Source organism: Neophocaena asiaeorientalis, unplaced genomic scaffold, assembly GCF_003031525.2.
Source record: "Neophocaena asiaeorientalis asiaeorientalis breed wild unplaced genomic scaffold, Neophocaena_asiaeorientalis_V1.1 scaffold85, whole genome shotgun sequence".
Taxonomy (NCBI): domain Eukaryota; kingdom Metazoa; phylum Chordata; class Mammalia; order Artiodactyla; family Phocoenidae; genus Neophocaena; species Neophocaena asiaeorientalis.
Genome location: NW_020174301.1, coordinates 7,319,082 through 7,342,590, shown reverse-complemented (window position 1 = coordinate 7,342,590; position 23,509 = coordinate 7,319,082). Strand labels below are relative to the sequence as shown.

Genomic DNA, 23,509 nt, shown 5'->3' with positions numbered 1-23,509 from the left:
AGGAAACTATGAAAACAACTGTATAACTCTAGAATTTATAGTACTTATCCAATAACATTCACAATAAAATTAATCTGACATATATTAAACATATTGAGTATACATAATCATTATTATATGCATGGTAGAGCAAACAGATCTCATAAATGTCACATAGACACACATAGTTTTTAAGAGGGAGAGATCCTGAGTCTTACCCTCCCAGAGTTGGAGTTCCCTCATCTTTGACCACCCACTTGCTTTACCCTTAGCCCCAGACATAAAATAGGTTATCAGTAAATATTCTTTTTTTTACTCTCTCTCAACTATGCTGCCTGTACCATCCATGTCTTCTCTTCCATCATTTATCCCCACTGTCACTGGAGTCTTCAAACATTGTTTTATTCTTGATGCAACCTGGAATTCTTGAGGCCATTTGGAGAGAAGAGAAGAAGGCACCATGAGTATGAGCTGTGGAACCTCTGAATCTGGGAGTTCTGGAGTAGAGGAAAAAGCACTGGGGGCCTTTTGGCACCCAGCTGTTCAGTCTAGTTCTTCCCCTTGTTCTCCATTCTGAATAAAAGGAGTTATGAAAAGAGTTTTAATTTTAAAAACAGGCTTTTTAATGTACTCTTTTTTTTGCGGTAGGCGGGCCTCTCACTGTTGTGGCCTGTCCCGTTGCGGAGTACAGGCTCCGGACACGCAGGCTCAGCGGCCGTGGCTCACGGGCCTAGCCGCTCCGTGGCATGTGGGATCTTCCCGGACTGGGGCACGAACCCATGTCCCCTGCATCGGCAGGCGGACTCTCAACCACTGTGCCACCAGGGAAGCCCTAATGTACATTTTTTGATACTAACCCTACTCCCTCTCCTTCCATCCTACCACAGTATGCACTCAGACACTTACTCGATAGCAATTGTCCTTTGTAAGGGTCAAGTCTTTCCTTCTCTAATTAGAGATAGAAAGCTAAAAATCTAACTTGTTTAGTCAGTCCATTGGCATAAATATGTCACTGTCACAGAGGAAGGAAGAATATCGATTTCTTCCTTTGAAGTGGAGATGAATTAAAAAAGAATCTTTCCTGAATATATTAGGTGGACAAAAGAGAGATCCTGGAACAGTCATGTGTTCATTGTAAAAAGAAGTAGAAGCACTTCATGTCTTATGTAGCCCAGTATGCAGGTACCAGAGGGAACTATGGTTAAAGACATTAGGAAATGTCATATTTCAGATCTGTCTGAAAAATAAGAGTAATAAATTCCTGAAAAGCATTCAGCAAACAACTTGGGGAGAGTCCATAAATAATAATTTGGAGCTCTTAATCAGAATGAACGTATTCCTTTCAGAGGGTTGTATGGTGTCAGCTGGCAACTTGAAATTGGGCACTGCTATAAGAAGGGCTTTAGATAGGGTCTACTGCACCCAAAATTATGAAGTCAGAAGAATTATCTAGAGTCTAGACTTTATCTTTTTGTTTGATTTGAGTGGTACTTTTCCTTCTCTGTACTGCTGCTTCCCCATCAAAACCTCATTTGTTTAATATATATAAATTTATTTATTTATTTTTGGCTGCGTTGGGTCTTTGTTGCTGCATGCGGGCTTTCTCTAGTTGCAGAGTGCGGGGGCTACTCATTGAGGTGGCTTCTCTTTGTTGCAAAGCACGGGCTCTAGGTGCGTGGGCTTCAGTAGTTGTGGCACGTGGGCTCAGTAGTTGTGGCTCACAGGCCCAGTTGCTCTACAGCATGTGAGATCTTCCCAGACCAGGGCTCATGGTGTCCCCTGCATTGGCAGGTGGATTCTTAACCATTGCTCCACCAGGGAAGTCCCAAAACCTCATTTTTTGAAAGGATCTGATTCTGAGAAATAAATAATTTATATCAGGTTCCCTTCCATTTTCTTTTAAACATACCCTTACAATTAGACATTTGAAGAGATGATGCCTACTTTCTAAGAACTGTCAGTGTAGGGAAAGAGACATTTGAATCAAATATGTCACATATGTAATACTTAAGAGTCTATGAAATATTGATACTTTTACCGTATACAAAGAGCCAAAGTCTTTTGCCCGTAGGATCTGTACTTCCTTAAATCCCACTACCTCGAACAAAACTAGACTGTGTGTGGTATTCTGATAATTAGGAGACAATTTGGGAATGGTGTTAGTGGAATCATTTTAGAGCAGAGGCAAGGAAGGCTCTGAAACTATGGGGAGATGGAATTTGAGTGGAAAGGCCTTCATAATAAGATCAGCCATGTTTAAATGCCAAAGATTGAGCCTGATAATATGCCTTATCATAGAGTTCAGTGAGTCTCCCTTTACTTCCAGAGTAGAGGTTAGGGCCACTGAATACAGGAAACATTTGGTAGAGGGAAAGTAGTCATTTTGGAGAAAATACAATGTATAGGGCAATCTTTCCTGTCTAATATGAAGATGCCAAACAAGCATATAGAAGAAATGGAAACAGTAAATGCATTCTTAACTTTCAGAAAGCTTTTGATGAAGATCCATACCAGAGGTTCCCAAATCATCTAATTACTAGGAGAATATTTTGTCACAGATAGATCTGCATTAAGGATAGGGGAAACAGGGTAAAAATGACCAGGTGTGATATCCTGAATGATTGAGTCCGGGACTTTGATCAGTTTTCACAAACGATCTAAAACAGCACTGTCCAATAGAAATAAAATGCCACTTACGTAATTTTAAGTTTTCTTCCGGCCACATTTTTTAAAGTAGAAATTCACAAGTAAACAATTTTAGTAATCTTTTATTTGACCCATACACCTAAAATATTGTCATTTTCACATGTAATCAACATAAAAATTAAGGAGATTTTTTTTATAGTCTTTGAAATCTGGAGCGTATTTTACACTTATAGCACATCACAACTCATCCTAGCCACACTTCAAGTGCTCAGCCACATGTGGCTAGGGGTGACTGTATCAGACAGCACAGATGTAGAGGGAGCAACGTACAATGTAATATTCAGATTTGCACATGTCATTAAACTTCTGTCGATAAAACATGCCAAGTTAAAAGGTACAAAATTGAGAAAGCTCTCTCAGGACAAATATGTAAGAAAGAATTCCAAACTGCCTAAAATATGTGAGATCTAGGCTCCCTAAAGAAATAGACAGTATATCATTGTACCTCCAAAACAAGACAACTTTTCATTAGAGTGGGTGTCACAAAATGAATATGCTTATTTTAAAACTATGAAGTTCTCAGAGAGAATAAATTATTTGTACATTTCTGGTTTTTATAATATAAGAAATTTATAATTGCTAGATAAGGTGGGGAGAAAGAACTGAACTTTATATGGAAATGAGATAGCCATATAAAGATAAATGGATGGGAAAAAATTAATGTTCTTCAGCTGAAAAGACAAAGGTGGGTGAATGATTAATGGAAGCATATAAATATAAAAAGTAAACAATAGAATGATCAACAGATTTACGGAGCAAGGAACTAAGTCTCTGGGTCTATGAAGATAAATCTCATAGTGCTAATGATAATTACATGCTAAATGCTAAAAGAAGGGCACTTAAAAGGTCTTTGGTAATACTGCATACTACGTACTTGCTGATAGACTTTGCAGGAGCACAAATATGCTATATTCTATTTATGCTATGTGTCCTGCACCTAGTAGAATTCCTGGCATGTTGCAGTTGTTCAATGAATGTCCTGGGAGGAGGGAGGGGAGGATAAGTGGCCTTCATGGCTCCATACTTCTCACAGGACAGGCTCACCATGCTTCCAGCTTCTGCTTGATGCTCCAGCCCTTGGCCTCACCTAATACTACTACTTCCCTCTGTCCTTCCAGCCGAAGTGTGGTAGTGACTATCTGAGACAGAGTTGCTTCACTGTCTCCTGTTTGGTTCTCAGTTCTTCCATCACTGAGTAGCCATTTCCTCCAATTAAAGTCCTTCTGTTTCAGATATTTATGTGTGTCTGCCTTCTTATCAGTCCCTAACTGACTCACCAACCAATCATCATTTCTCTGGGAAACTTTTCCTAATGAGCATGAAACTCTTTGGTAATATTTATCACAGTTGGGAGTTTTCATTTATATTTGTATGATAATTTGATTGGGGTTATCTCTGCCAGTATCTTCCTTTACAGCAGACACCATGATTGTTTTTGCTTTCAGCACTTGGCATTTAGTGGGTATTCAGTAAATGTTTTTGGGAACACTGAAGCTGTCTGTTTAGCTATGAGCCTCCATTTACCCTTAACCTTTTTTCTTCCAAACTTTCAGCGTGACATAGTCACATTTCTGTCTGTTTTCTTCCTTCAAGCCTGTCTCTGTTGTATGGTTTAAGCAAATAAAAATGTTTAGGTTGAGGAGGTCCACAAAATTAGATTTACTGCTCAGTATTCCTTCTGTATAAAAAGCCTGGTTTTTAGAGTAAGGAGTTTACAAATATGGTACATAATGGTATAATGGCATTATTTAAAATATCAGAAGAACTTCTTACCCAATGCATGTAGTTCAGCATAGCCTAAACAAAATGACTGTGGGATCTAAAATTTTACTTGCCTTACTTCCCTTTTAGTTTTGGAGAGTTTTAGAAGTTCTTGCTGAATGATATTTGTCCATGAATTATTGAGTGTACATACAAAGAGTCTCAAAGAACTCCCTAAAGAACTGTGGTTTCAAGTAAGTACATCAGAGACAGACAAATTTATAAATACATTAGGCTAGATGCTTCAGAGTTGGCATTTTGGTGTGTTTGTTTAAGGCCAGATGCCTTGCAGATAGTATTATTTGGTGCTCCTATTTAACCATTTGCCATTTACAGTCTTAATCTTGTCAAAAGGAAGAGAAAGATTAAAGCAAATAAAGCTTTTTTTAAAATGTCAGTTTTTATGAAAACTCTGGTTTAGTTCCATTTGATAATATTTGCGAATACAGTAGGGACCCAATGAAATTTTAGCCATATGTAATGTTCTATAATTTGGCTTCTTAAATAAACTAAATGCCTTTGAGCTTTAGTAGTAAATCCTATTCAGCATTTCCACTCTTAAAGTTCATCTTGGTTAGACATGAGGGATGCAGTTTTCTGTCTCATATTTTCTAAGTGTGTTTAATATAATTGTGAAATTCTGTGAAAAGAGTAGAAACTTAGGTTAAAATACAGAAGTGTCTCCAAATCAAGTCAGTGTAAGGCACTGGGTATGAGAAAGAAGAAACTGAGTATTAGGTGCAAGGCAATGAGAATGTGGTCCCTTCCTTCAAGGAGGAGGAAACAGGATCAACAGTGTGATGAGCATCAGTATTACTATAGCATATGAATACTCTAAGAGAGTTTCATAATAAAGTACTATGAGGTTCCATTGAAGGGGAGATAGCATTCTTTTGGAAAAACCAGGAAAGAATATTTTGAGGTGACATTTGAGCCAAGCCTCACAGTATATATAGGATTTTAAAATGGTAGTAAGGAGGGCATTTCAAGGTGGGAAACATGGGGTAAACCCAAATAAAGAGTATGAATGTTTGAGTATGTTTAGGATACATTGAGTCATCCAGGTTGGCTGAAGAGTATGGTAATGCAGGAAGGTCATGCAAAACAAGAGTAAAAGGATTGGACCATGTTGTCCAATTAAAGAAGTGCTTTAAATACCAGCCTAAGAAGTTTGGCTGTTACTCCCAGACAGTTAGCAGTTATGCAGACTTTTAAAAATGAAAGTAATCTCATCACAATCTTGCTTTAGGCAGACTTGGCTCTCACTTTGGGACTTAGCTATTTCACTTATTGACAGAAGGATATTTCATTTATTGACAGTCCCCAAACCTATCTCATCCACAAGTATTTTATTCCTCTATAAAATGGGAATGATAGTGCTTCACATGGTTGTGTAAGGGATAAATGAGACTCTGTATATTAAAATGTCCAGCACATATCTGGCATATAGTAGGTAGTAAGATGTTTACTAGATCTGGCAGCAAATGGGTAAAGTCAAGGGTGATTTGACAAGGGGAAGACTTGAAATAGAAGAGGTGAAGGGTAATGAAGGTCTGAAACAGAATGGTGGTGAAAATGGAAAATAGAATCATTGTGGCTTGGATACCACTGGAAATGGAGGGGGTTTTGGAGAATGAGAGAGGAAGACAGAAAGACGAGAGCCATGAGGAGGGAGAAGGAAGAAGAGGAAGGAGATCTCATTCTGGATGTGTTGAAGTTGAGGTACAGTGATGGTCAAAAGTCAGTCCAGGGCTTCCCTGGTGGCGCAGTGGTTGAGAGTCCGCCTGCCGATGCAGGGGACACGGGTTTGTGCCCCGGTCCGGGAAGATCCCGCATGCTGTGGAGCAGCTGGGCCCGTGAGCCATGGCCGCTGAGCCTGCGCGTCCGGAGCCTGTGCTCCACAACGGGAGAGGCCACAACAGTGAGAGGCCTGCGTACCACAAAAAAAAAAAAAAAAAAAAGTCCAGAGATGGATTTTTTTTTTTATGTGCTGCTTTGATTATTCATTTTCATTTGTTTGTTTTTAATATTTTCAGTGCTGTTGATGAAAGTTTTAGTATCTGGTAAGTGAACACTTTATTTGGGGTATATGCTCTGTTTTTAGATTTCTTTTTTCAAGTAGGATAAAGAGAAGCAGAATGGTTTCACAAAAGAATAATAAGAATCTAAATATTGTTTTTGAAAGAGCTTTTGAGAACAAGTTAAGGAAATAATATTAATGAAATTTAAACGTTGGTTTTAATGAAACTTAAACATTCTGTTTCTTAGAACCCTCCAGTTCACTGCAATCCAAGTAAAACTGATTCACTAAGTTCATACTTTGTCATGAACTAAAACATTCCTATTCAAGGCACAGTAGCACCTTACCGTAGAAATCCATTTAGCCAAATAGCTCATTTTCTGAGTTATACACTCAGATGCAGGATACAGAACTAGGAATTAAACAATTTAGAAAAGTGTTAGGTTTTGTCAGAGATCCTGCAGTGTATACAATTCCTTGCCCACGTGCTTTCAGTCCAGTGATATTTAGGAGCAATAACAAGATGTGAGTGATTTCTGTGTGCCTCTCAGGATTTTAAGACATATGCATTAACCATTTAATGCTTATAACAACTCCGTGAGAATAGGCACTATTATCATCTCCATTTTATGTACGAGGAAACTGAGACACAGAGAGAAAGTAACCTACCCAGATCATCCAGCTAAGCAGGTGGTAAAAGCAGTCTGCACACCCAGAGCCGGTATTCTTCATTACTATACCATCTCCATGAATGGTGGCTTCAGGTCCAGCTAGCTCTTCCACTCAAGTTCTATGCCTGTGAACAAGTTATTTCATAATCTCTAAAAAAGAGATAGTAGTAATGGCTAAACACTTAGCCCAGTATCACGGTAACTGTAACAGTAACTATTATTACTGAACTTGACCCAAATGCCGCCTCTTTTGCTCCAGTGTTTTTAGTGCTATCTGATATTTTATATATCCTTATAAATCCCCCTCTCCCTTTTAAAACCTTCCTATAACAAGGGGAGGAGGACAAGGAAATAGCTTCCTCAAAGGATAGTGTTGTTTTAAGACAAGAGTTTCAAATGGTGACTTTTAAGAACCTCAGCAAGTTTATTAAAGGCTATTATAAGAAGGATAGAGATCAGCTAGCTGTTGCCCATCTCAGCTGAGGGTAAAGCATTGACAAACTTCTAAATTTCAGGAAGGTTTAAGACAAGTAAGAACTTCTTAGGAATAAAGAGCGTTAATGTCATAGCACAGTATAAAAAGTCTGGATGTCTGTAATAATATAATTTTAGAACATATAGGAAGTAGTAGCAGTCACTTTTGCATTTTAGTATAAATGTGAAGTTTATCATTTACTTACTGAAGGTACTTTAAGATGCATAGGCCAAAAGTAAAACCAGGTTGAAATTTGTGTTATCATCTTCAAACAGCCAACTGGAAAGGGCAGCAACAACAATGCTTAATACATGTGCCCTGTTAAATGAGTATTTCCATAAGGTGTTGTATATTTCTCCACATAAATATTGACCATAAATAGCATTTAAAGTGGGTTTAGAGACAGCTGCGTTTCCCATTTGTAAGCATGTTGATTACATTGATACTGGATTGTACTAGGCAAATATGTGGTTATATTTGAAAGCTGTTTATATATAAATAGTATGCTCTATACTGGAAGAGATAGTGTTTTTATTAATCACTGTAAAAAAAGACTACTTCTGGGTCAAACATATTTCTTTAAAGGTTATCAAGTGATTATCTTAGAGTATAGACAGATGGCTTGTTTTCTAAATGATGTGTGAGTTATCTTTCATAAATTGATCAACACTGAGAATGTTGTCAGAAGTCTAAGTAAGAAACCATTGAGCGTAAGGAAGTAGCTATCATGAAGCAGTTTTAGTTTTTATGGTGATACATTCATTTGTGAAATTGGAGGATACTTGCATATTTTAACAGTAAAATCAGTAATTTCTATAAGATAAAAGTGATATATGTTTGGAAATTGGTATGAGCTTTCTTTTTTTGCCCATATTAAAAATAAATTCAGAAGGCTATAAAGAAAACTGCAAAAGTCAGCCATAATCCTACTATCCAGAGAAACCACTAATAACTTTTCAGAAGAACTTTCAAGTATACACACACTATTCATGAGGTATGTTTATGGTTCTCTTTTTTTTTTCTTTTACATCTTTTTTGGAGTATAATTGCTTTACAATGTTGTGTTAGTTTCTGCTAACAAAGTGAATCAGCTATATGTGTACATATATCCCCTCCCTCTTGTGCCTCCCTCCCACCCTCCCTATCCCACCCCTCTAGGTGGTCACAAAGCACAGAGCTGATCTCCCTGTGCTATGCAGCTGCTTCCCACTAGCTATCTGTTTTACATTTGGTAGTGTATATATGTCAATGCTACTACTCTGACTTTGTCCCAGCTTCCCGCCCCTGTGTCCTCAGGTCCATTCTCTACATCTGTCTTTATTCCTGTCCCGCCCCTAAGTATGGTTCTTTAAATAAGAATAAAATGAGATTGTATATTTTATAACCTACTTTTTTTCCAACTTAGCAATATACTGAGGGCATATTATCTCCATATACATGTATTATTGTTTTTATATCTGCATGATATTCCACTGGGTACCATAATTTATTTAACCAATCATTTATTGATAAACATTTAGACTTTTTCCAATTTTTTTGGTGTTGTAGAGAAATCTATAATGGCAGTGTGTATATATTCATGCACATTTAAGCCCTGGTTTGGCACACTTTTTCTATAAAGGGCCAGATAGGAAATACTCTAGGCTTTGTGGGCCAGATAGTAACTGTTGCAACTACTCAACTCTGCTGTTTTAACTCTAAAGCAGCCAGAGACAAATACATAAACAAATGAGTGTGGCTGTTTTCCAAAAAAACTTTCTTAAAACAGCTATAGTTTTCTGACCCTGATTATGATTCCTTGATCAAAGATTATGCAAAAATAAAAGGCTAGTAATATGTATTTCAAAATTGCATCCCAGCTAGAATCAAGTCTATAAATTAGATAATAGTATTTGTATCAATGTTAATTTTCTGACCTTGATAATTGTACTATAGTTATATAAGAAAATGACCTTGTTAGGAAATACACACTTAAATATTTAATGGTGAGGGGGCATCATGTTTTCAACTTATTTTCAAATGGTTCAGGAAAAAATGTGCAGAGAGAGAAAAAATGTTAATAATTGGTAAATCTAGATTTAGGATAAATGGAAACCCTTAGTACTAATTTTGCAACTTTTCTGTAAGTTTGGAATTATTTCAAGATAAAAAGTAATAAAAAATAGTCTGGCCCTAAAGCTCTCATACTTCCTTAGTGAGGTGTAAATCACCCTGTAGAAGGACATTGGTAATATAGGAAGCTGAGGGTTGACTTGGTGACTCAGAATCAGAGCTGCTTCTATTTGACAAAGGAATTAAAAAGGGCAAGAGTGTTCCACTCCATTGTTCCCATAACAACTCAGACTTTACATACTTTTCAGAGTTTTTAATTTCACTGGAATAGTTTGTATAAATTTTAAATTATTATAGTTTCAGATCAAAATATTAATGGAGACTTCAATCACATTTAAAAAGGGAGAGAGAAGAAACCCTTTGTACTGCAAGGTAATCATTTGGACATGATTACTTTCCTAACAGCCTTTGAACCTGGGCAAAGGATCAGTTTTATTCTTTGGATCTCTTAGGTCAATTGTATTTGTATAATGAACTTTATTTTCTCAGCATATTTCTACCTCTTTGTTGTCTCTCAGATGAAGCAATGAAAGGATGCAGTCCTAATTTACCATTAGTTGCTTTTACCATTCAGTTGCTTTAGAGACAAGGTTATCAGATGGCCAAGCTGGCATTCCGTTTTAGAGATTGAGGGGCCTCACTTGTATTTTCACCCCAGAAAGAGGTCTTCCTAATCCACCTGAAGAGAGATAATAAAAGTGCCTGGATTGTGCTAGATATTTATTCCTGGAGTCATTTAATCTTGACAACAACCCAGTGTGGTAGACATTAGTATCCTCTTTTTACAAATGAGACTCACAGAGGCTAACTCACTTGCCTGAGACCACAAAACTAGTAAACATTAGAGCTAGAATTCAGACCCAACACTGAATACAGACCATCCCAGACACTTCAAGAAAGAATTTTGAATCTGTCCTAGTACTGAGGAGGAGTTGATTTCAGTATTTTTGTTGTTGTTTGTTTTGTTTTTTAACTATTCATTAAGAAGTGATTACTGAAAATTTAGGCATTCTACTGACAAAGAAAATGTTTACATGTAAAATCCATGTGAGAGAATTTAGGATTTATTCCCTGTACTATGCAAATATGCCCCTTTAAGAACCCCCCCCCCCTTTAAAAATAATTTTTGTCATCATTGGGGACGGGGCATGAAAATTCTGCAGTGGCACTCTTTTTTATTTATCTGGCTTATGAGTTTAAGATCTGTTATGATTTAAACCTTTATGAAGTGGTTAAACTTTAATGACAGGTCTTTGAAAGGTTTTGTGGGAGTTGATAGTAATTTGTATGCCAAGAGATAAAAACAAGACATTTGCCATATGTCTGTTTCAAGAGTTATACTTTATGTGAAAAAGGTGGTATGATTACATGCATCCCAATTGTGAATCCTCTGCTGATAAGAGACAGTTTCAAAGAAGACAGCTAATAAGCATAGTATCTCCTTTTTTCTGTTAGAGTGATAAATCTGAATGGAAGACAATTGAGAATTCAGTTGAATCCTTGGAAGCAAAATAGGTACCCAGTAGTTGAGAGTCCCATGAAATATTTCAGTTTGGGGAAAAAAAAAATTCAGTTTGAGTCTTCTGTGCTATTAAAACTGCCTGAGTGTAAAAGTAAATTAAATTGATACAGAATGACCCTTCAGAGACTCAGTATTTTCTCTTTCTTACGTGTTTCCTTTTTCATTCTAGAACCTAGACATTGTTTTATTCTCAGAATTATAATTTATTGACATATGCTTTAAAAGCAGAAATTGAGTAATAGTACTCTAGTTCTAACTCAGTTACTTCATAACCAAGTCAAATGTTACTTGCGTTACTTTACACTCAAGTGTGTTTGTGTGGGGGAGAAGAAGAGAGGAGGGGAAGGGGAGACAATGAGTATGAATAAGAACATGCACTTTCCCTTGTGAGTGTTTAGCATGGTACTAATGAAGTTAGTGGAATCATCAATTATGGTTGTAATTTTTAAAGGTGATGGATGGTAAAATATGAAATCTGGCTCTAGATCTTCAACAGCCTCATTGCTGCTTCTAATTGAGATGGACAGTAAGCTGTTGGTCCCTAGCCTAGCAGTAATCTGTGCCCTGTAACCATAAACAAATTGGTTTGAAATCTGGTATTCAAGCAAATGACCAGAAAGTTACACCTCTAACACACTCTGTGCCGAGTTTGTTGTACATCGAAGTTCCCCTTGCAAATGGCTCAGTAACTTATTTAATATAAAAGTTGTTCTAGTTTTAGAAATCTTGACCTCTCAAATATAAACCAGAGTTTGGGGATAAATCTTTAATACTCTAGTCATAATTGCCTGGGTCCCTGATATTCAGAATTCAGTTGCCACGTCTCAAAGCAAGCCAAGTAAAGGTGATCTGTACAGTGGCCCATCAAAAATGATGATTTTTAGTCACCTTCTGGAAGTCCTTAGCATGTAGAGTTTTGGTTACTTTGACCAAAGGAGCTGTATTGTATTTCATGCACACAGAAACCAAATTTTGTAAACCCAAGTGGCTTTCTGACAGAAATATTTGGATGCTGCAATAATAGAATGACTTTTTTTTTTTAACATCTTCATTGAAGTGTAATTGCTTTACAGTGGTTTGTTAGTTTCTGCTGTATAACAAAGTGAATCAGCTATACGTATACATATATCCCCATATTCCCTCCCTCTTGCATCTCCCTCCCACCCTCCCTGTCCCACCGAAGACCATTTTAAAAATTTGAATAATCTCAGAATATCCAGGGTATTTGGTTGGCATAAACAAACAGTTCTACTTTCAGGCATGAATTTTTGAAAGCTTGAGTTTATAAGCTAATTGCTCTTAGGCTCTCTATACTTGTTACTCTGATTCTACCCATGTTTAAGATGTTTCCCCAGCCAGAGGAATAGTACAGTTTTCTGGGGTAATAGAAGTAGGAAGCCAGGATGCTAGGTGGTGTCAGCTTTTAAAAAGGAAGGGAAAGCAGGTCAAATCTCTATAACCTATGAGAAAGTAGGTAAAGCTAGAGAGTGAGCCTGGTACTGAAAAGAGACCTGGAGGAGGAGGAGAGGGTAGAGGTTTGACTTGACAGAAATAGGAGTTTCCCATATAAACTGTTCTATATACGTTCCTTAGCCAGTCTACAAAAGCCCCTGTTATAGCTGACAGGGTACATGTTTTCAATTTTTAAAAAATACAGGCAACAAAACCACTGCAGATCAGTGCAGTAGTAATTGACTACTACAATGAATAGGAAATGCCCTTCCAAGAAATGCCTAACGACAGGGATTAAACTATGTAGATGGCTCCTTCTTCAAGGCACCCCCCTTTTGGAATCAGATGCTATTTGGCACTAGCTGTCTGGCATCTTTTTCTTCTCAAAAAGAAAAAAAAAAAAAAAATGCTCCTAGAGAAGACTCTTCTTTGTTCCAGGCCATCACTGCCCTGAGGTAATCCAGTCCCTAACCATCTGAAAAGAGCTGTGTTAAGTGTACTTTCCCTTCCTCGTTTAACCTTGTTGTCCTGGGTCTTTGGTGGCTGGCTCTGGGCCTTATCCACTGCACAGGAGAATGAAGAAAGGGAGAAAGGAGATTTAGGTTTCAGTTCTCCCAGATAGGTGGGAAAGTATTAGTCCAGAGACCTTTCCCCTTGAATCTTGGCTTGGTCCTGGGGCCAGGCAGGCAGCAAGGCTGGGCTGATCTAGCCCAGGAATTTAGAGCTTGCATGTGTGCTGCCCAAGTCAGACCTGTTTCTGTACTTCTAACCATTTTGGCCATTGTGTGTAGGATTTCAGAACTAGGGCATTCTGTCTTTCATTATTACCTGTGAGGGGTCAGTCTAAGCAGTCTCTCCAAGTGACAAGTGCGCTCATCTCAACAGCAGATTTCCCTGAGAAAAGCAGGGAGAACTTTATGATTTATTTTCAGGGCCTCAGCCTTCATTTAGCAAATTCTGAAGTGCCTCTTTCTCAACATTCAGATTTTGATTAGGTAAATAAAATGTATCCATGGGCGAGGTCTATTTCCTGACCCCCTAGTTTTGTACTTTATGGCCTTGAGAGTACTTGAGTTTGGGGAATATGGGTAATGTTGAAGTATCCTTTGAAAGGAGAAGCACTTAATGGTTTACAAATACGTGTATCTTTATGGAAGTTTCTTGTAAATGGTATGTTTTTTAGCAAGCAATCAAACTTTGAAGCAATTTGAAACTTGCTTCACTTTTAAACATTTGACTTTAAATTTGTTTTTTTTTTTTTTTAGGGAAAAAACCTTGGTCTTCTGCTAATATTCATGAAATTGGGATTATTTTTAAAAGGGCTTGGATGGATCCATGTGGATTAAATATTATTTGTTTTCAGCCACATCATAGCATTAATTAGCACATCCAAATGCTTTTTATACCATTTACCATTTATTAACTTTGTCTAGGGCATGAAATCGGTAATGGAATTGACGTTATGCTGCTTTCTTTTAAGATATCTTTCAGTTGAATGAACCAAGATTGCCTACCTCTTCACATAGACTGAAACTTGTCAAAGAGCTGTAATACTGAACTTTTTTCACTTCCTCAAATATGTTATGCTAGCCCTCATCTCCTCCCTTCAAACCTGCTGCTCTCAGATATATTGCCTCCACTTCTGACCTGGCCTAGCAAACTACTACTAATCCTTCAAGTGTCAAATTAAATTTGTTTTTTAGGAATGCCTTCCCTGCTCTCTAAATGTTAGTTAGGTGAGTCCTATTAAATCACACAAGTAATTATTTGTTCATACCTACCTTTTCTACTACTATGAGGCCAGGGAAGCTCATCTAAGTTGTTCACAGTGCCTAAGCACTTGAATGAGTGAGTGAATCACTTAATGCATTTTTTTTCCATTACTTTTCTTCCTCAGTAGTTTTGTAATAGGTTATGTTAAATATGTGGTTTTTTAGGTCAGTACTGGTTTTCTGAAATATTACCATCATTTCATTTTGGGGAAAGGAGGTAGAGAATACACCAATATGCCTGAATATCATGGGCATCTTTTTTTATTTTAATATAATGAGAATTCTGGTAGAATAGGTATTGGTTTACATTATGGACCAGGAATGGTTATCCCATTATTGAATGGGAATGGTTATCTGCATCTAAAAGCCTACTGTTAAAAAGTTCAGTTTTATACAGGTGTTATGTACATACATGTACAGGTTATTGTGTCACTTTTCCCTTTCCTATCCCCCTACTCTACTAAAAAAGCTGGGAAATAGTCCTCATGATGTCTTTTTCAGAAGCTTTTCTTTTTTTCTTTCGCTGTACACGGGCCTCTCACTGTTGTGGCTTCTTCCGTTGTGGAGTGCAGGCTCAGCGGCCATGGCTCACGGGCCCAGCCGCTCCGCGGCATGTGGGATCATCCCGGACCGGGGCACGAACCCGTGTCCCCTGCATCGGCAGGCAGACTCTCAACCACTGTGCCACCAGGGAAGCCCAGAAGTTTTTTTGATGAAGGAGTACTCAAAAGTATACCTGGTCACAGTTATTCAGGGTTTTTCACTTAGTGATCCTTTTACTCTTTCTTGCATTTTTGGTTTTTTGCTCAATGTTACAAGCTCAAGTAAGAGAGAACAGTTTGTAAAAGAGTTATATTGATGTGTTATTAAAATATATCCTTTTCTTATCCATTGTATAAAATTATGTCCAGGGGGGGACCTTGAAGATGGCAGAAGAGTAAGACGCGGAGATCACCTTCCTCCCCACAGATACACCAGAAATACATCTACACGTGGAACAACTCCTACAGAACACCTACTGAAGGCTGGCAGAAGACCTCAGACCTCCCAAAAGGCAAGAAACTCCCCACGTACCTGGGTAGGGCAAAAGAAAAAAAGAAAAAACAGAGACAAAAGAATAGGGACGGCACCTGCACCAGTGGGAGGGAGCTGTGAAGGAGGAAAAGTTTCCACACACTAGGAAGCCCCTTCGCGGGCGGAGACTGCGGGAGGCGGAGGGGGGAGCCTCGGGGCCGCGGAGGAGAGCACAGCAACGGGTGCGGAGGGCAAAGCGGAGAGATTCCCGCACAGAGGATCGGTGCCGACCAGCACTCACTATATACACACTAACAAACGTAAGGTAGATAGCTAGTGGGAAGCAGCCGCATGGCACAGGGATATTGGCTCGGTGCTTTGTGACAGTCTGGAGGGGTGGGATAGGGAGGGAGACGCAAGAGGGAAGACATATGGGAACATATGTATATGTATAACTGATTCACTTTGTTATAAAGCAGAAACTAACACACCATTGTAAAGCAATTATACCCCAATAAAGATGTTAAAAAAAATTATGTCCATGTTAGGAAGGGATTAAAAAATCAGTGTTGTTCCCCACCCTGCCCCCCACCAAGGTGAAAATAAGGCATCCCAGCTGGGTCCAGGGAAGGCTAAAAGGATTTCAGAGTGTGAGAGCTCTTAAAGGCTATCTTGTTGTTTTCACTAAATTGCTCTGCACCAGATAGGTACACATGCAGCTAGAATTTTTTAACCTGTGTCTAACATGATTGGTGAAGTTAAATGCAGGCTGTCTGCAATCTTGTATGTGTTGACTAGTGATTAAGCTCATGTAATTGCTGTTTAGTATGTGTCAGCAATTCTTGACAGTTGATAAACTTTTTTTTGGTATGTCATGCAAAAAAATACTAGAAATAGTATTTCTCTTCCAATAGAAGTTTATCTTTTGGTTTCAACTAAATTCAGGCCAATCGACACAGGCTAAGCCACAGAGAAAGCACTTTACAGCCTACATTTTTTTTTCTATTCCTATGATAGATTGGTTTATTGATTATTTATCTATGTTGACAACAATATTAAAGAATTTCTTCATAACAGTTCAGAGTATAATCAACTACTAAAATATGAGTTGCAGATAATAAAGCCCATTTTATTTAGCACATGGAGGGTGCTACAAGGGCAGGGAGCAGGGGTGTGCTCCTGGCCCAGCAAGGATGGCCTCCAACAGTTCTCCACTCCTCCCAGACTCTCCGAAGCCCACCGCACTGCTCCTGGGAGTAGGGACAGCAGCCCAAGCCTGGGGACACAGCTTATGAGTTTGGAGGTGCCTGGGCCTGCACCCTTCAGAGACCTCTGTCGCTAACACGCCAGGACCTGGAGCTGCCAGCCTGGGGGGTCCTCTTGTTGTGGAGCAAGGGCTTATGTGGACTATGAGGACTGTTTCCTAGCTTTTTTAGTAGAGCAGGGGGACAGGAAAGGGCGAGTGACACAGTAACCTGTACACATACGTACACAACACGTGTATAAAGCTGAACTTTTTAACAGTAGGCTTTTAGATGCAGATAACCGTTCCCATTCCATAATGGGAAAACCATTCCTGGTCCATAATGTAAAGGTGCAGAAGGAGGTGAAAGCCCAACACTAACAGCATGTGTTTGAATCAAAGTAAGGGTTTATTTGCAGGGTACCAAGCAAGAGAGTGGGAAACAAGTCTCAGATCCACTCCAATTTGGACTTGATTGAGGGACTTTTTTAAAGGGGAAGAACAAAGAGGCTGGGATTAATCATCTACTTGTGCCATTTCTTTTTTATTAATATGTGATTTTTTTTAATTGAGAGATAGTTGATATACAGTATTATATAAGTTTCAGGTGTACAACATAGTGATTCATAATTTTATAGGTTATATTCCATTTATAGTTATTGTAAAATATTGACTATATTCCTTGTGCTGTACAATTTATCTTTGTAGCTTATTTATTTTGTACATAGTAGTTTGTTGCTTTTAACTGCCTACCCCTATCTTGCCCCTTCCCTCTTCCCTCTCCCCACTGGTAACCACTAGGTTACTCTATGTGACATTTCTTTTTTTTTCTTTTTTTGTAATTGAAATATAGTTGATTTACAATATTGTGTTAGTTTCAGGTGTACAGCACAGTGATTCAGTTTTATGTATGTATTTTTTCAGATTATTTTCCATTATAGGTTATTGCAAGATATTGAATATAGTTCCCTGTGCTATACAGTAAATCTTTGTTGCTTATCTATTTTGTGTACAGTAGTTTGTATCTCTTAATCCCATACTGTATGTGACATTTTTTTTTTTTTTTTTTTTAATTTTTGGCTCTGTTAGGTCTTCATTGCTGTGCACGGGCTTTCTCTAGTTGCAGTGAGCAGGGGGCTACTCTTCCTTGCGGTGTGCGGGCTTCTCATTGCAGTGGCTTCTCTTGTTGCAGAGCACGGGCTCTAGGCGCGCAGGCTTCAGTAGTTGTGGCACACGGGCTCAGTAGTTGTGGCTCGCGGGCTCTAGAGCACAGGTTGTGGCACACGGACTTAGCTGCTCCATGGCATGTGGGATTTTCCCCGACCATGGCTCAAACCCGTGTCCCCTGCATTGGCAGGCGGATTCTTAACCACTGTGCCACCAGGGAAGTCCTATGTGACATTTCTTTATCATAGTTTAAGGAGTCAGGATGTCTTTGTTTTATGATTCTCAGGCCAGGTGGTCCATGGTTCAGGGGTCTGTTAGCTCATCTTGTGCTGGAGAAACAACTTGCGTTTGTATGTTGATGATACCTACAGCAGCAATTTTGGTAGATTAATGATGTTAACAATAGTAATCTTAGCCATCTGACTCTAGTTGATTAATGTTCAGTTAGCACAGGATTGGGGTGAGAGGTGACAAAGAAAGGAAATAAAATTTTAGATAGAATAACTGTAAACTCAGTAAGGGAACTCTGTTTTAGGGGGACTTGGTTTTACTCTGTAGGACGATGGTGAGGATAGCACCACACTTCTGAAGCCCCGAGCCCCCATCACCTCCTGGACAGGCCCCTATCTGCAGAAGAGGCAGCCTCTGGTGTCAGGAGGAGCTGCTGGTATAGCACTGGCCCAGGCGCTCCTCTCCTTCTCTGACCCATCTTGCAGGCGCTAAGTCCCTGCAAGGGCGGGCGGCAGAGGCCCCTGGCTAGGCTCAGGCAGATTCCATCCTACATTTATAATGTATTTGTAGCTTTGTAGTTAATAAATACAGCACTTTGAGTTTAATGAGATATTGTATATGGTGGTCTCTAACACGGTGCCTGGTAAGCCAGAACCCGTTTGAAACAGATACCTACTAAAACTCACTTAAGTAAAAAAGGTGTGCTTATTTTGAGGATTCCGGTATTTCATGCCACAGTCAGGTGTCAGGGTCACTGTTCGTGGTTGTGTGGGCTAGGGTCTGCATAGCTTTTAGTAGGAGTACAGCAAGGCCTTAGCAACAAACTGGAACTAGAAACTAAATCACTGTCAGCCTCTCTCTCTTTGCAGACAAAATGAGTTCTGTAGATGTTAATTTTTCCTTAATCATAGCTTATCTTTTGGAATAGGGGAGTACCCAGATTTTGGTGGGCTTAAAAACATCTAATTGGCTTTTTATGAGAAAGGAAAAGTTATTACATGATGGTTAGAATTGACTGAAGGTCTCCCATCCATAATCTATTCCTGTATTTGTTATCAGACATTTTCATCCTGCTTTTCTTTTTTTAATAAAGAGTTCATGATCAGCAATCCAAAGGAAAATATAATATTGTGCCATGTTCACTTTTTCTTCGCTATGCTTTTATTTGTCCATAAGAAATACAATTTTTTCTCTCTCTGCTATTCCTTTTTTCAGCCCCTTCCTTTTCCTTTCATTTGATATGTCTTTAGTCTACAACATAGAGGAAACCTTCTAGCAGGATGAAAACATAATTTTGTGAAAAGGTAGATATTTACCACCATTGGTATGATTTCTGTTCTTTGGAAGTAAAGACCATGTTTGAGCCCATTCTTCTCCCAGTGGGTTTGAACTGGCTGCTGTTCTCTTACTGAATGTCGACATCAGTCACCGTCTTTGTCTTTTCTAATGGGAGAGTTTTTAAAGTCATATGATCATAAAATTAGCTTCTCAGTCTTGATCCTGTAAAAGTAAATTAAGGTTTGAACGATATAAGATAGTTTAAATATTCTAATGCCCTGAATTGATGTTTGTTTCATAATATGCTTGCCTTGTTTCCTCAGCTGCATATTGAGTTCATTCACAGCAGATTGGCTTTTAAATTTCCTTTTGTATCCTGTTTTGACTAGTAGTGCTGAGTCTTACTAATAAGTATAATAATAGATGCTGAAACTTTTCATAGCTCTGCATCTGAGAAAGACATTGTTGAAGACGTCATATTTCACCTCTAAACATTTCAGTATGAATCTTCTAAAAATAGAACATTTTACATAACTACAATAACCATTATCACACATAAGAAAATTAATAATTCCTTAATTTCACCAAAGTGTCAGTCTATATTAAAATGCTCCCAGTGTCCCATAAATGTTTTTGTAGATTTTTTTCCCCTGAACTAGGATCTTACCAAGATTCAGACATTACATTCGGTTGTTCCAGCTCTTTAGTCTTTCTTTGTCTCTCTCTCTCTCTCTCTCTCTCTCTCTCTCTCTCTCTTTTTTAAATCTAAATGTTTCTCTCTCCTTTTGGGTGATTTTTCAAATCTGCTCATTCCTTCTACATTTTAACTGGCTTCTTTTTAGGCAGGAGTAGGGTGGAGGGGTAAAGAAAAACTTCACTTTGACTGAGTGCTAAATAATTTAATATGTAAACAAATGGATAGGTGAATTTAAGAGCTAATTGCAGAAGCAGTACTTACATAAATCCTACATTTAAAGTGAAAGCTATGTTGTTGAAAGAAAAACCTCCAAGAAAAGCAAAAGGCTATACAAGAAAGAAAATGTAAAGATGTCCAGGTTCTCAATAAATCATATTTATATAGTCACAATATTATAAACATGACTTTCAGTCAACCTTGATAGCTTAAAAATAGTTTAAAAATTAATATAATAGTTATCAACTTTCATGGTAGAGTTTAGAAGGTAGAAGGTATAAAGGGGAGAAGTGAAGGGAAAGATAGAAGTCCTAGTATCAAGAGAGATATTGTCTGTAGTTGATGAAATAAGAAATATAGGGGTATAGGTATATTAATTAAAGTTATAAAGAGGTTATGCAGAGGAACTAAAAATAATGATGTAACTCTACTGTAATTTGGGGGCAGGAGAATGGACTGTCATCCTTATCTATTATAATAGGAAGTCAACACGTTGTCCAAAATTTGATATCTTAAGAAATGATGATGTTAATTTCTACAACTAATATCTGTCCTTAGGCTAATACCACACTGTCTTAATTACGCTAACATTATATAGTAAGCCTTGAAATTAGGTAGTATAAGTCCTTTAGCCTTGTTCTATTTAAGGATGGCTTTGATTGTTCTAGGTCTTTTACCTTTCCAAAGTCCTGCAAAGATTTTTACTGGGATTACTTTGAATCTGTAGATAAATTTGGGAGGAACTGGCCTCTTAACAATAATGAGTTTTCCAATCCATGAACATGGTGTCATTCTTCATTTATTTAGGTCTTCTTTAATTTCCCTTTGCAGAAGTTTTCAGCATACAGGTTTTGTACATCTTCAAATAAATTTAATCCTAAAAGAAGAGGTGGTGTATATATATATATATACACACACACACACACACACACACACACAATGGAATACTACTTATCCATAAAAAGAGAAAAACGATGAAATCTTGCCATTTGTGACAACATGGATGGAGGGCATTGTGGTAAATGAAGTAAGTCAGAGAAAGACAAGACCTTATGATTTTACTCATATTGTGGAATATAAACAAATAAAAACAAAATAAATGAACAAACCAAACAAAAACAAACATGTTGATAATAGAGAACAAAGTGTGGTTACCAGAGAGGAAGGGGCCGGGAGGAGAGGTGGTGGTGAAATGGATAAAGAAAGGGGATTAGTTGTATGGTGATAGATGGAAACTAAATTTTTGGTGATGAGCACACACTGTAGTGTATACAGAAGCAGAAATGTAATGTACACGTGAAACATATAATGTTATAAACCAATGTTACCTCAATAAAAGATAAATTTAATCCTAAGTATTTTTATGCTATTACAAATTAATTTGCTTTCTTTATTTTCTAATTATTTGTTGGTAATATATAGAAACATATTTGCCTTTTGTATATTGACCTTGTAGTCTGTGACCTAATTTCACTTATTAGTTCTAAAAGTTGTTTTGTAGATTTCTTGGGATTATCCATGTATAGGGTCATATTATATGCAAATAAAGACCGTTTTTCTTCTCCCTTTCCATTCTTTATGTCTTCCCTTTTTCTTACATCATGACCCTAACTGTACCCCCCAGTATAATAATGAATTGAAGTGGTAAGAACAGAAATCCTTGCTTTGTTCCTGATCTTGGGTAGAGAACAGGTCTTTCACCCTTGAGTATTATGTTACTTATAGATTTTTATAGATGCCTATAATCAGATTTAGGATGTTCCCTTGTAGTTCTGTTTTGTTGGGGGCTTTTATCATAAATGGATGTTGATTTTTTTTTTGTGGCTATTAAAATATTTATATGGTTTTCTCCTTTCTTTTCTTAATATGGTGACTTATACTAATTGACTCCTGGGTGCTTGAATCAACCTTGAATTCCTGGAATCAACTCCACTTGGTTATGATTATTATCCTTTTCATATATTATTGGGTTGAATTCCCTAAAATTCTGTTAAGAAATTTTGCATCCATATTTGAACATTAGAAATATTAGTCTGTAGTTCTGCTTTCTTGTCTGGGTTTGGGAATTAGGGTTACATTGGCCTTAACACATGATTTAGGAAGCATACCCTCCTTCTCTATTTCTAAAAGATTCCAAGTAAGATTGTTATTTCAACAATTCATAATGAAGCAGTCTAGACCTGGAGGGATTTTTTTTGTGCAAAGGTTTATGAATTTGATGTTTTTAATTGATATAGGGGTGTTCAAATTTTCTATTTTTTTAGTCAGTTTTTCTCATTTGTTATCTTTCAAGGAAATTTTTCCATTTCATCTGGGTTGTCAAATGTATTGACATAAAGTTGTGCATAACGTTGCCTATTCTCTTAATGTCTCTAGATTCTGTAGTGATATTCTCCTCTTATTTTGATTTTGGTAGTACACATTTTTCTTTATCAGTTTATCCTAGAGGCTTATCAGTTTTATTGACTATTTCATTGAATCAGCTTTCATGATTTCTTTGTTGTTTTAGTTTCTATTACATTGATTTCTGTTCTTCTTTCTTTCTACTTTGGGGTTTCTAGTTTTTTAAGGAATGAACTGAGATCACTAATTTTAGAATTTTTTTCCTGATATAAGTATTTAAAGCTATAAATTTCCTCTAAACACTGTTTTAGTTGCATCCCACAAGTTTTGATAGATTGTATTTTCATCATCATTCCACTCAGAATATTTTTTTTAATATAAATTTATTGTTTTATGGCTGTGTTGGGTCTTGGTTGCTGCACGCCGGCTTTCTCTAGTTGTGGCGAGCAGGGGCTACTCTTCATTGCAGTGCAGGGGCTTCTCATTGTGGTGGCTTCTCTTGTTGCAGAGCACAGGCTCTAGGCACACAGGCTTCAGTAGTTGTAGCACACGGGCTCAGCAGTTGTGGCTCGCAAGCTCAGTAGTTGTGGCACATGGCCTTAGTTGCTCCACAGCATGTGGAATCTTCCCAGACCAGGGCTCAAACCTGTGTCCCCTGCATTGGGAGGTGGATTCTCAACCACCACGCCACCAGGGAAGTCCCAAGAATATTTTTTAATTTCCCTTCTGATTTCTTCTTTGACCATGAATTTCTTAAAGTGTGTTGTTTTACTTTTCAAATGTTTGGGGTTTTTCTAGTTTTCTTACTGTTAATTGATTGCTAATTTAATTCCATTCAAAGAACGTATCT

General features: G+C 37.8%; 1 protein-coding gene and 1 long non-coding RNA gene across 3 annotated transcripts in view; one reads left to right on the top strand and one right to left on the bottom strand.

Annotated features, from left to right (window-relative positions):
• The window catches only part of PDZD8 (PDZ domain containing 8), an 84,599-nt gene that overhangs the window by 52,326 nt on the left and 8,764 nt on the right, over positions 1–23,509 (top strand). The window lies entirely within an intron of this gene.
• Positions 18,012–21,187, bottom strand: LOC112406963 (uncharacterized). Its single transcript, XR_003004644.1, has 3 exons — positions 20,994–21,187; positions 19,442–19,853; positions 18,012–18,259 (listed from the first exon to the last, which is right to left on the bottom strand). It is a non-coding gene; the product is annotated as an uncharacterized LOC112406963 (long non-coding RNA).